Here is a 15170-nt window from a genome sequence, read left to right as displayed (position 1 = left end):
TAAGCACAAGATACTTAAGAAGGGGTTGAATTGAGTATATAGAAACCAATGATAAAATTCTTACAAATAGAGGCGTCTATGAAATAATTGTATTATTAGATTCGTACTATTACTTTTAAAGAGCTTGCAATTGAACTCCAAGTACTTATAAGGAGTTGTATGTTCCAGTCACTTTAAAACATAAAAACAAATATATGAGAAATAAGTATAAAGAGATTACAAACATGGATTTTATTCTGGTTCGGTTACATCTCTATACCTACATCTAGTCCTCCGACAGCTGTGCCAAAGATTAATCCACTACCAATGAAGCTTAATGAAAGTGGTTGTTAAACTGTTAAAATGTTAACCACTTTTGATATACCTCCCAAAATTGTTCACTGTTTGTATTTCAAGTATCATTGCTCTTAGCAACACTGACTCTATGAATTTCAAGCAATCCCAACTTTAAATATAACCTGTGCACTTTTGATACCTCATAGTATCATCTTTGAATTTTGTTTGTAAAAAGTTTCACCACTTAAAGAGTCATACTTTAATTCTCATAGCCAAGAAAAGCTACAAAGCTGATCTCCTACAAGATATGAGAAATAGTAAATGATAGCTCTATTGAAATAGTAGATGAATAAAAATATATCTCTATGAACAAAACTTGTATGTCTCTCAAATTTTGTAAGAATCTTTTTGAAATGTGTGAAAATTATTATATAATCACAAGAAAACATAGAATGAGGTTTGATTATGCTTTATTACTGAAAATAATTTCAATGAATTTAGTTTATTTATAGACATGCCAAATCTTAGAAACATTGTAAGATAGGTGGGAGAAAACCAATTTGATAAAACTAGCCATTGCAGACTTTTTGCTAAAGAGAGAATTGATTCTTCATAAAAAAATTCTTCATTAGAAGTCATCATATAAATAATTTGAATTGTTCATCTGAGAATAGATTCTTTATCTTTGGAATCAATTCTTTATCACTTGGAATAAGTTTTTCAACTTTGTTCATTATATAAGTCTGTATGTTGTTGTTTTTTATAGCCATGTTATTGCAAGGTCGGATGTGGAAGTGGTACATGGCAAGAGGGAGGTATGCGATAATGTGAGGGTTCCCTTTGAGAAGTTTTCAGGTCGTACCTTAATTCTTCATTCTGATCCAAAAATAAAGTTTGTTTGTGATTGCGAATTGCTCCAATTTGATCTTTTTTGGGATCACTTCTTCTACAACCAAACCAATAATCTTTACATCATCGATGAGAGGAAGAAGGATGAAGAGAAAGAATGGCAACTTAGGGATTTAGTAACAGTGAGATTAAGGGTAGATCTCAACAAGGGGGTCTAGCCCTACTTATCTGAATAAGTAACTACCTCCCTAGATATCTCTTACTATCTCTACCATATCTAAAAGGTAGATCTCAACAAATTTCCAAGATAAAGGAAATGATTATCCACCAACAAAGGTAAAACTATTCCAAAAGGTGGTTATCTATTCTACTATAAATACACTGATACAACTCAAGTATATTCAAGTCCCAATCTACTAAAAATCTATTCAAGGCCCTTGCTAACTTAAGCATCAGAGACTTTTGCAGGTACTACCCCCCCACCTCCTCACGAAGAACTAGGATGGTGGCACCTCGGTACCAGCACAAGTCAGACGCCGCCTCAGAAGGAGTCTAAACCTCATGTTCAGGCCCAAATTATTGTTTCAGGTAACCCTCAAAATATTGGCGCCGTTGCCGAGGACTTGGACATCTACATCCACATATGGCAGACAATTAGTATGAAAACGGTTATACAGTGTATGAATCAGAGCCAGAGCCCCACCACGATGACTTGACGCTGGCATTACCTCCACCTTGAGAGAAAACAAATGCCCTCTACGGCGAAGGAACATTAGGAAACTCTCATCCGCGGTGGATTCATTCGGAGGTCCACCCGCCTGAAGATGAAGAACCGCCCCATCTGACGGAAGTATTAGGGTTAGTTCATGGCCACCGCGAACGATTAGAATAGTTTGAGCTGGAGGCTGAGTGACAACCAGAAGCAGAACGGGAATTACAAAAGAAGTATGACAATGAAAAGAGCTGGAAGAAAAGCTCTTGAGGTTAGAAGCCGACCTCCGAAGACGGAGTAATCAGACAGATTGGGAGGAAAACCCTCTTGGAGGTGAAGATCCATTTGTTGAAGAGATCATGCGAGCCAGGGTTCCCCGAAACTTCAAAAGAAGACATTGAGAGGAGGTTAGAGATCTGGCTCCCGACAAAGAAGTTGATATATTTTCAAGAAATCCCAAGAATTAGGATGCAGTTGGGTAGGAAAAATGTTGAGAATCTAAGGACCTTGGACTCAAACTCAAGAAAAAGGGAAGGTAACCCCTAACTTTGTGAAAAAACCATCATAGACGTATATGAAATGTCGTTCCGACCTATCAAGTCATGGGAAGCAGACTCTCTCCTTAGGGTCGGTAACAATAATCTCAAAGTTCCTCTCATCCTCTCGACTTAAACATAGCCTATGATGCCTACGAAAGGCCTCGGCATATTCATTATCAATAACAGGGGCATGGGTAAGAATAGATAAATCTACCATTTCAAGTCGGACGGAACCTTAATTGACATGCTGTGAACTACTGAACGAGACATACAAACTATACCTACAACACAATAAAATAAAAAATAATCACTTCAAATCGAGCAAAGCAAGCTAACCAATTAGAAGGTCGGGTCAACATCACAGATTCACACTAACTTTCCAGACGTAAACAACAGTAGCACAGGCATTCACAAAATCCAAAAGAGGTCGGGTCAACCTTGCGAAACCGTCCTAGAACACAAAAACAGCCATGTGATGCCTCTTACACATGAAAATGAAGCCATCTTATATATAAAAATGGCATCATTTGGGAAAAATATAGAACCCCACGATCAGGACCACAGCAGCAGTAACAGCAACAATAAAAATCTTTTCAATTTTTTTCAAACAGATTCTCAATAATACAAAATCCTAGAGTCAGAGTAACAATCACAAGCAACATTTTACAACTACCATTCATTCACACATACCAGAATATAGAAAAAGAAAAAAAAAATAGATAAGAGCACCAACCTTGAAGAAACGCAAAAATAGAAGGGCACGTCAAACTGTAGAAACACGAATGGTCCTCTCCTAGAGCACGAGCAAGACCTTCAAGAACTTCAAGATAAAGAAATCTTAAAAGAAGAAATAGTTACACAAACGAAGAATGGAAGAAGGAAAAGACGAAGAAGTAAACGGATGATGAAAGTGGAAAAAGGAAGAAAGGGGAAGAAATAAAGTATTTATAAGACACAAAGGGACAAAAAAGACATCTCGCACCCCTCTTTAATGACGCGCACGAATCTCAAGAAAAATATAGCGTAACCCATGTTGTGTTATTAAACAATACAATGTTTCAAAAATTTTGAAAGACGTCGAGTACCCGACTTCTCGAAGGCTGCATACTCGACAAAGAAAATTGAACCCACAAATGCTCGAGCCTGACCTTTTAAAAGTCCGGACTTAAGCAGGAGAACTTTTGCATACCCTGACCCAAAAACATAAAGCTAGGCCTGATAAGGATAAAGGCCCACCCAAAAAAGGGTGGCCTCTGCTACTTACCCGACCTCATAAGAAGTCGGGTACGACAAGGAGGTCCAGCCCTACTTATATGAATAAGTAACTATCTCCCTGGATATCTTCTACTATCTCTACCTCATCTAGAAGGTAGATCTCAACAAATTCCTAAGATAAAGAAAACGGTTATCCACCAACGAAGGTGGAACTACTCCAAAAGGTGGTTATCTATTCTACTATAAATATACTGACATCTTTCAGGTATATTCAAGTCCCAATCTACTAAAAATATGTTCAAGGTCCTTGATAACTTAAGCATCGGAGTCTCTTGCAGGTACCACCCCCACCTCCTCACGAGGAATTAGGACGATGGCTCCTCGACACCAACATATGTCGGATGCTGCTTTAGAAGGAGTCTGGACCTCACGGTCAGCCCAAATTACCGTTTCAGGTAACCCTTATAATAGTTATAATTTTTTATTTAGACACAAATGTTTTGAAACCAAACATTCAAAATGTGACATTCACTATATTGTTTCCAGGGTTGAATGATTCAATGGGTTTTAGACCCTAAGAAAAAGGATATTTAGCTATGGATTTGTCGAGCTGCACGGAAAGCTTTGGTGCATATTGACATTTTCTTGGATCTCGCTTGAGATGAACCTAAAAGCTGTATCTGAGATTGGTTGCGAATTAAAATAATATTGAAGATCCTAATTTTACCAATTATATATTTGAAGTTAACAAAAATGCATTATGTTAGTTCTTGATCGATCTTTTGTTAATAGTTTATTGATATGATTTGATGATACAAACTCTTAATGATATGTGTCACATCATAATTTAATCATATGTAATGATTTTATGATGGATCAATTAGTGACATGCGACCTATTGAGAGGTAGTGCCACGTGTAACATTATTATTTGACCACATCATTATGGTGTCAGGTGTGCAACATGATTTGTTCACCTGCCATCTCAGATGTCATCATTATAGGCGTACAAAATTAGTTCTTAATTTAGCACTAAATGTCTCATCTTAATTCCTAAAATTAAATGCCATAAATAAAATTAGTCTTTGTACCACTCTTTTTTAATAATAAAATTCAAAATTTTTAATATCTTTTAAAATACTAATTTTCTTCTAGTTTTTTATAATATTATTTAAATAAAAGTATTTTAAAAAATGCTAAAAGTTTTCAAATTTAATCATATATTTCTTTTTGCAATAACTTAATAAGTTAATATTGATAAATTTTGTAATATTAAGTTTGTTATTTTAATAAAAGAATTATATGCTATTGATAAATTATATGTTACCTCAGTAAAAAAAAATGTGCATTTCATAAAATTAGCTAATTTCAAGAAAATTAGCCAACTGAATTAGTTTTTAAAGAACTTATTTAAAAAAGTATAATGGTTTTATGTCTTTGTATATAATTATACATTATACATTATACTTGTAGCTAATTTTTCTAATTTTATTGAAATTAGAATAAAAATGATTGTTTTGTTGTTTTATTATTATTTATTAAGATAAAAAATTAAGATAAGGTTTAAATAAATTTTTGGTTATTATAAAATACGTGTTTTTCGGACTAAAATAAAAATATGTTTTTACATCAATTATGTAATTCTTTTGTTAAAATAACATAAATAATTATATATAACAAAACTTATCAATATTAAGTTGATAAAAAAATGATTTGTTAAAAATTAAAATTTAAAATTTAAAATTATTTATAAAGGTATTTATATTTGGGTTAATGGTTAAATTAGTTCTTGAAAAAATGGGTCTTTTTCTAAATTCGTTCTTGAAAAATTTTATTAATCAAATTAGTCCTTCAAAAATTATAAATTAATCATTTTTTTCCTTCTCTCAATTAATAATTTCCATCAATGATTGATTATATAAACATTAACTGATAGCATATATGACACCTATCATATCTAATTGAACGCTGAACAAATATGTTTATGAAAATCTATCAATGTAGTCCATTTTTTCAATTATATAAACCTTAATCCTATTATAACCTAACGATACTAAATTGATAAATTTTCATAAATATATTTATTCAGCGTCTAATTAGATATGCTAGGTGTCATGTATGTTGTGACTTAATGTTCTATATCATCAATCATTTACGAGAAAAATAATTAAATGACTGTAAGACAAAAATGATTAAATTATAATTTTTGAAGAGCCAATTTAATTGATAAAATTTTTTAAAGACAAATTTAAAGAATGAATAATCTTTTAGAGACTAATTTAACTCTTAATCCATTTATATTAAAATAACATTATAGAGAAAAAAAAGAGAAAAAATCAGTACATTCAAAAGATATTGAACATTTTAGGAATTAAAATGAATAACTTAGTTTAATGTCAATAATCAATTTAATGCACCTATAATAATGACACATCAAATAATTCGTGAATGAATAATATTGACATATCATATAGTACCATTTATGTACAGCATGTCATGTATAACTTATCAATCCATCATCACATTATTACAATTAAATAAAAAAGACGTTATCGAAAACAAGTTAGGAACTAACACAATACATTTTTGCCAATATTAAAATACAATTATGACATATAAAATCTATCTTAAAAATTATTTTAATACATGCCACCAATTTTAGAATTTGGAATTTAATATCTTGCGACCACAACATAATCCCTTGAAATATGTTCACATATATGGGATGGGTAACAACAGCGACTGAGAATTGGACTGGAGTGAGGACTGAGGGGTCATTCATTGGTGACAAATTATAATATGGGAAATTCCAATAATTATGATGCACACATACATCGTGCTCTCAATTGTTAGATCGCTTTCATCATTCACTCAGAGTCTCAGACAGATTAAAAACTGCTTTGGTTTCCCTTTCTGGGATGCCCTTTGCCTTTTCCCTTCTCTGCTTTTTCTCTCTAACATTATATTGCATTTGTACATACACTTTCCTTTTCTGGCATGCATGTGGATTTCGTATGTGTTCACCTATTTCTCCTTGCAATTTTCTCCCTTAACCTTTAGCAAGGAGCCATATATGTAAATTTGGATTAATAATACAGATCACCCATGTGAAATTTCAGCACTCTCTCTCTTCTTTATTTCTCTGCACCCCCACTTCATATATCTTATGGTTGAAAAATAGAAATTAGTTATGATCTTTTAAAATAAACAATAATTATAATTTTTGTATCACATAAAATAGTTTGTAACAGAAGTATTTGATAAATTGACGATCTATCCTATTTTAAAATATTTAGACAAACTAGGATATAATAAAATGAATAGATGAAGTAAATAACTTAATTAAATTACTTTTGAAAAAATAACTTAAACAATAAATGCTTATATTAAGAGTAGCTTATAAGTAAGTTATTTTGTGTTTGGTTTTTTAGTTCTAAAAGTATTTATTTTAAGAAAAAAGTGATAAAAAACTTTTTATTATGAGAGAAGTTATTTTTTTTAACTTCTCCTTAAGTACCAAAATAGCTTTTTAAAAAGTTGTAATTTTGTTTTGAAAATTGTACCCGACATTAATACTACACCTTTTCATAAGTTAAAATTTAAAAAAAGTTATTTATGAACCTCTCCAAATGTGCCCTTAGTCTTTTAATGTAAAAACGTTAAAATTAATAAAATATTTTTTAAAAAAATATAGTAAAAAATTTAATTAAGTTATTAATTATAAATTAAATATTTTTAATTTGTGAAAAAATATTCTATCAACTCAAATATTTTTTATACTAATAAAGACCTAATTATAAAATTAAAAATAATGTAAAGATCTAACTAAAAGAAAAAAATAAAAATTATAAATTGATAAAATTATAAAGACTAACAGAATAATTAAACCTAAATCAAAATATATTTTTAGCACAAAATAGGATTGCAGGTATACTTATGTCCACGTCTTAGATTTAAAATTTTTTTGCCTAAGTAATTGTTTAGGAATAAATGATAAATCCATTTTGTATTTTTTAATAAATGTTTTTGCGATAAATAATTACATTACAGTAGTATCTATTAGAATATTACCATTTTAATAACTTATTGTATAGCAAATGAAAAATATTGGATTTCTTCATTGCTCAATTATTATAATGAGGAAAAAGGACGACTCAACAATTCTCAATTTAATTAGTGGAATGATCCACGAATGATTAAGCAGAAGATGTTCAATCTGATTTTGTTTTGATGTAGAGTTATTCAAAATTATAGAAATATTATCAGTATTAGTGCCATGCCATAAATCATAAGTAACTAATGAGATGCTAGCCTAATTTTGAAGGTTTAATTTCTCTTAATCATATGATAATATTAAATAGAGTTTTTCAATGTTGGTTGATGCATGATTCAAGTTTAGTATTATTCTGAAAAGGTTAACCCTATCATTATTCTTATCTTGTCATTAATTGATCGATTGTAATGGTTTCTTACTTTCATGGTTTGATTGTGGTTTTAGGGTTTCACTAATACATATTTCGAGGGCAGGATTGTGGACGCTGTGCAAGGAGAGAAAAGAGCCTCACTGAATGTTGAGGTTGGTCGGAGAGGTTTGAATGAGGAAATGTTAGAGAGGTTCAAGGACAACTACTTGAAGTTTACGGAGGCTTAAGAAAAATCAGAAAGGAGAGAGTGAAGAGGAGGTGATGAATGATGAAGAGGAAAATCAGAAGCAAAAGATAGCACTTTGATTTCATAGTGGAGGGCTTATGACTCATCACGGTATATCTAAAATGAGCACAATAATTATGTGTCTATTGGATGGTCAAGGACTAATCCGTCGCGGTACTAGCTTCATTTAAGAGTTTGCCGCTGGCCAAACCCCCAACACTTGCTTAAGCGGACTAGTGAGCTAACCACTAGACCAATCCAACTTGGTTTGCGCCACATTTATATAGACTATAATATTAGATTTTATTAGATGAAAATCAAAGGTTAATATGAAAAAAGAGTATTGATGGACTCTAATAAATATCAAATATCCTAGTATATAAATAAATGCTTTAAATGGCAATATTTTAATACACAATACTTTAAATGTCAACAGAATCTTTTATTCTTAAATAATTAAATAAAAAACTTATAAATATAAAAATATGAGTATTCTTTATTTAATATGATTATTTATTATGCAAGAAATTTTTATAATATTAAAAAATTATATTAAAATAAAATTTTAAACGGTAACATAAAAATATAAAATAAATAAAATTTTATTTTATACTACTTCACAAATAATTAAATTATTATATTTAAAATTTATTAACTAACTAATTTTGTTAAATATATTATTATGTAATATGCCAATGAGTTATAACTCAAATGGCATAGTCTCCTCGTACTTATTTAAGAGGTCGCAGATTCCAGTCTTCCTACATTTGGTAAAAATTAAATTATTATATAATATAATTTTTCATCAAAATATTCAAAAATATAATTTATTTAAAATATTATATATAATACATGAAAATATTAACTTTTTTATTATTTTAATTTAAAAAAATTGAATAAATAATATAATTTTAAATACATGCCTACTATCATCACATTATATATTTACTTATATTAGTAAGACCTAAACTAATCAAGCTTACGTAATTAAAAATATAAAACATAAAAAATTATTATGTACAATTACTTATTATGGAAATTATTTTATAATATTAAAAAATTATATTAAAATAATATTTTAAACTACAACATAAAAATATAAAATAATCATATTTTATTTTATATTACTTGATAAATAATTAGATTATTATATTTAATACTTATTAACTAACTATTTTTGTTAAAAATATTATTATATAATATAATTTTTTATTTAATATTTGTCAAAATATAATTTATTTAAAATATTATATATAATACATGAAAATATTATGTTTTTCAATTTTTTTTAAGAAAAATTGAATAAATAATATATATCAACTACGTATATGTATCATATGTGTGTATATAATAGTAATTGATATAAGATTGGTATATATTCTTTTATTCTTTAGCCTCTCTAATATATATGCCATCTCATGACTCTCTCCTCTAGTATTTCTTATTCATATTTATTAACAAAATATCATTGAGTACCTGATTGGTACTTTTTATTTTTTTTAAGGGATAATTAGTCCGAGATCGAAATCCTTAGGATATAATTGTCACTTTACTTATAATTAAATTTGTTGTTTACTAGTATGCTTATTTATAGGGGTTTGCTACCGAGCTATAACGGACGGATCACAGTCCTCAAACTTGATCTAAAAATTTTTTCAATAAGACAGATTGAGTTTAAATAATTTTTCGACCTATAAGTCAACATTGTAATAAAGGGAGACAACCCCAAATTGTTATATTTGAAATATTGGTGAGGTACTAAGAACAATAAGGGAAATACATAAAGAGACATCACGTTGCCTCGGTGGATTCCTTTTAAAGAATGATTAGAAACACGAGTAAATGCCCAATTTGATCCCCAAAATTCAAATCGTGTATCAATTAAATCTCTGATTTTATAATGACCAATTACAACCTTTAAATTGAGAAACGTAAATCCACGTTTGCCCTTGAGTGAACTGCCAACTTAACAGAGCTGATATGCACTGTTAATACCAGCTTAGCATTCCAGCTGTATACTAATGTGGACAAAAGTTGAATTTGGCTCAAATTGGTCCCCGGATTTATTTTTTCGCCCCGCAATTTTCATTAACTTTCTCTTTTGTTCTCAGTCTTCTCTTCTCCAGTTCATCTTTTGAATGTCCCCTACCATCAACAATGTTTTTCACAAAAAAAAAAAAAAAAACTCAAAGAAACTTTCTCCTCATGAATGATTTATTTCTCTGTGCACGTAGATCTGGTGAATAATTTGGAAACAATTGTGAGGTCTGGGATGAAGAAATTCATGGAGACGCTGCAAGCCGGTGCTGACATCGATATGATTGGGTTCTATTCTACGTACTGATTGGTTGCCAAGAAGATGATAGTGGCAACCAAGTATAACGATGATGAGCAGTACATTTGGTAATGTAGGCGGATGGTCATTCACTATGGCCAATGATACTAGTGGGGAGCAACTCGGAAGAGGAACCAAATGCCCTCTCTTCCGCAAGGGAGACCAGGCGAAGAACATGTTTATTTATGTATTACTTTATTTAGAAACACAGTAAGATATATACATCAATTTAAATTATTATGCATGCTTAGTTTTTATACTTTAGAAAAATTTTTATACTATTTAAAAAAAATAATTGAAAGTTATTTAATTTGAGCTTGCAATATGAGATAATTGCTGAGTGATTGATATTATTTTTGGTTTTAATAGCTAGAGTATTTGGAGGATAAGAGAATTAAGGATTTTGTAAAGAAGCATGATAAACCACTATTTTATGATTTATCTTGTGCTAAATTGAGTGGATTTTATCCACTAAACTCACACTTATTCATATAATTCGTATGTTTTACATTTTCCTTCCTAATTCTGTGCTTTGATTGAAAACATGCTTCTTTGGCCCTAAATTTACTAATTTTAATCCTCTCTTATTACCATTCGATGCCGTGATATGTGTGTTAAGTGATTTCAAGGTTTATAGATCAGGAATGGGTTAGAGGATGGAAAGGAAGCATGCAAAAGTGGAAGAAATACAAGAAATTGAAAGAATTGCTGAGCTGTCAAGCCTGACCTCTTCGTACTAAATCGATCATAACATGAGCTACAGAGGTCCAAATGAGGCGGTTCCAGTTGCGTTGGAAAGCTAACACCTGGAGCTTCAGAATGATATGCAATTTGTCATAGTTTCCATGCAGTTAAGCAATACGTACGCGTGGACGACGCATACGCGTGACAGAGCCACGTGCTGGACGTATCAGAAATCACTATGGGCAATTTATGGGCTGTTTTTGACCCAGTTTCAAGCCCGAAAAACACATATTAGAGGCTACAGAGTGGAGGAATCATACATTCATTCATACAACTTTGATTCACATAATTTTAGGTTTTAGATGTAGTTTTCTAGAGGGAGAGGCTCTCTTCTCTCTCTAGGTTTTAGGATTCATAGGTTTAGCTATTCTCAATTTCAGATTTCTATCTTTGTCTAATTAGTTTTTCTTATGCTCTTATTTGTTCTAGCTTTCTAGTTTATTTATTCCCCTTGTTGATTACTTTATGTTGCCACTTTAGTTTATGAATTCTCATGTTAGATTTGATTTTCTATTTAATGCAAATTGAGGTATTTCATGTTTATTACTTCTTTTCTCATTTGTTGTTATTGATTCCTTGCAATTGGTTGCTTAGATTTTATTATCTCTTATTAATTTCTATGTTTTTATGTTATGCCTTCCAAGTGTTTGACAAAATGCTTGGTTGGGTTCTAGAGTAGACTTTTCTCCTCTTGGCTATGGTTGAGTAATTGGAGACTCTTGAGTTATCAAACTCCTTTGTTGATTGATAATTGAAAGTTGCTAGTTGATTTGGATCCCTCTAAAGCTAGTATTTCCTTAGGAGTTGACTAGGACTTGAGAAATCAAATTGATTCATCCACTTGACTTTCCTTCATAGTTAGAGGTTAACTAAGTAGGAGCAATGGACAATTGATGTCACAATTGATAAGGATAGCTAGGATAGGACTTCTAATTCTCATACCTTGCCAAGAGCTTTATTAGTTATTAGTTCAATTCTTGCAATTTACTTTTCTTGTTTCTTATTCAAAATCCCAAAAAGATACAATCTCATAACCAATTATAAGTACACTTCCCTGCAATTCCTTGAGAGACGACCCGAGGTTTGAATACTTCGGTTATTATTTTTATAGGGGTTTGTTACTTGTGACAACCAAATTTTTGTATGAAAGGATTCTTTGTTAGTTTAAAAACTATACTTGCAACGAGGTTTCATTTGTGAAATTCTAGACCGTCAAAAATCCGTTCGTCAAAATGGCGTCATTGCTGGGGACTTGCAAACGTGTGCCTTATTATTGGTTATTGTGAATATTGTGAATAATTTTGCTTTTTCGTTTCTTTGTTAGTGTTTCTAGTTTTAGGAGTTTATTTTCATTTATTTTTATTAGTTTTTATTTTTATTTGTTGCTATGAATTCTCACCCCCTTTGGCTACGAGTTTAGTTCAAATTATGTTGTAGGGAATGGAAGCCATAATGGGAGCATGCATCAAGGTTGGAACAATCAAAGATGGGAGGAGCCATAAGGATTTGATCAACCCTTTCGGCAACATCCTCCTCCAATGTACCATTCTACGATGCATCCCAAGACCATGGTTATGGTGGATCTTTTTGTGACAATCAACCTCCACCAACGTACTATGAGCAAGAGCCATTCCGAGATGCGTATCAAGACAATGGATATGGTGGACCTCTTTGTAGTTACCAATTCAACAAGCCCCACCATATCAATCTAGTGGATGTGGTAGTCCTTATTGTACATGTCAACAACCACCACCATATGCTTATGAACCCCTCATCAACATAACTCTGAACCACAATACTCACAAGCCCCCTACAATCATTCACTTTGATGAGCGGATAATTTATACGCTTTTTGACGTTGTTTTTAGTATGTTTTTAGTAGGATCTAGTTACTTTTAGGGATGTTTTCATTAGTTTTTATGTTAAATTCATATTTCTGGATTTTACTATGAGTTTGTGTGTTTTTCTGTGATTTCAGGTATTTTCTGGCTGAAATTGAGGGACTTGAGCAAAAATCTAATTCAGAGGTTGAAGAAGGACTGCTGATGCTGTTGGATTCTGACCTCCCTGCACTCAAAGTGGATTTTCTGGAGCTACAGAACTCGAAATGGCGCGCTTCCAATTGCGTTGGAAAGTAGACATCCAGGGCTTTCCAGCAATATATAATAGTCCATACTTTGGCCAAGAATAGATGACGTAAACTGGAATTCAACGCCAGCTTTCTACCCAAATCTGGCGTCCAGCGCCAGAAAAGGAGCCAAAACCAGAGTTGAACGCCCAAACTGGCACAAAAGCTGGCGTTCAACTCCAAGAAGGACCTCTACACGTGCAACACTCAGGCTCAGCCCAAGCACACACCAAGTGGGCCCCGGAAGTGGATTTATGCATCAATTACTTACTCATGTAAACCCTAGTGACTAGTTTATTATAAATAGGACCTTTTACTATTGTATTAAAAATCTTTGGTCTCAGTTTTAATCCATTGATCATCTTAGGAGACTATTGATCACATTTTAGGGGGCTGGCCATCTCGGCCATGCCTGGACCTTTCACTTATGTATTTTCAACGGTAGAGTTTCTACACTCCATAGATTAAGGTGTGGAGCTCTGCTGTTCCTCAAAGATTAATGCAAAGTACTACTGTTTTCTATTCAATTCATCTTATTTCGCTTCTAAGATATCCATTTGCACCCAAGAATGTGATGAAGGTGATGATTATGTGTGACGCTCATCACCATCTCCCCTATGAACACGTGCCTGACAAACACTTCCGTTCTACATGAAATAAGCTAGAATGAATATCTCTTAGATCTCTTAACCGGAATCTTCGTGGTGTAAGCTAGAATGATGGCGGCATTCAAGAGAATCCGGAAAGTCTAAACCTTGTCTGTGGTATTCCGAGTAGGATTCAATGATTGAATGACTGTGACGAGCTCCTAACTCGCGATTGCAGGGTGTTAGTGACAGACGCAAAAGGATAGTAAATCCTATTCCAGCATGATCGAGAACCGACAGATGAATAGCCGTGCCGTGACAGGGTGCGTGAGCATATTATTCACTGAGAGGATAAGATGAAGCCATTGGCAAGGGTGATGACTCTAGACGATTAGCCGTGCCGTGACAGGGCATTGGATCATTTTCCCGAGAGATGACCGAAAGTAGCCATTGACAGTGATGATGTATCACATAAAGCCAGCCATGGAAAGGAGTGAGACTGATTGGATGAAGATAGCAGGAAAGCAGAGGTTCAGAGGAACGAAAAGGATCTCCATTCGCTTATCTGAAATTTCTACCAATGATTTACATAAGTATCTCTATCCCTATTCTATTATTCATTATTCGAAAACTCCATGATTATTTTATATCCGCCTAACTAAGATTTGCAAGGTGACCATAGCTTGCTTCATACCAACAATCTCCGTGGGATTCGACCCTTACTCACGTAAGGTATTACTTGGACGACCCAGTGCACTTGCTGGTTAGTTGTATCGAAGTTGTGAACCATGGTATTGGCTCCATGTTCTTGGCGCCATTGCCAGGGAAAGAAAGAGCCATGAATTCTACAAAATCAAAGTGTAATCACGATTGCACGTACCAAGTTGCTCACGTTGCCAGGGAATGTTTGAACCTGGACATCACAATTTCGTGCACCACACTTCCATATGACCCCAACCCTTATCCACCACACCAACCACCATACGAACCATATGAACCATACCCAAAACCACCACCTCAATATTCACCATCTCCATACCCTTACCAAGAAGAACCACCTTCCTATTATGAACTCTTTTTCCAAAATAATGAGCCCTCCTATCCACCCCAACCTCCACTGGATGACAACACCCTTG

Source organism: Arachis ipaensis, chromosome B1, assembly GCF_059453495.1.
Source record: "Arachis ipaensis isolate K30076 ecotype BB chromosome B1, ASM5945349v1, whole genome shotgun sequence".
Taxonomy (NCBI): domain Eukaryota; kingdom Viridiplantae; phylum Streptophyta; class Magnoliopsida; order Fabales; family Fabaceae; genus Arachis; species Arachis ipaensis.
Note: the sequence above shows the minus strand (reverse complement) of the source record.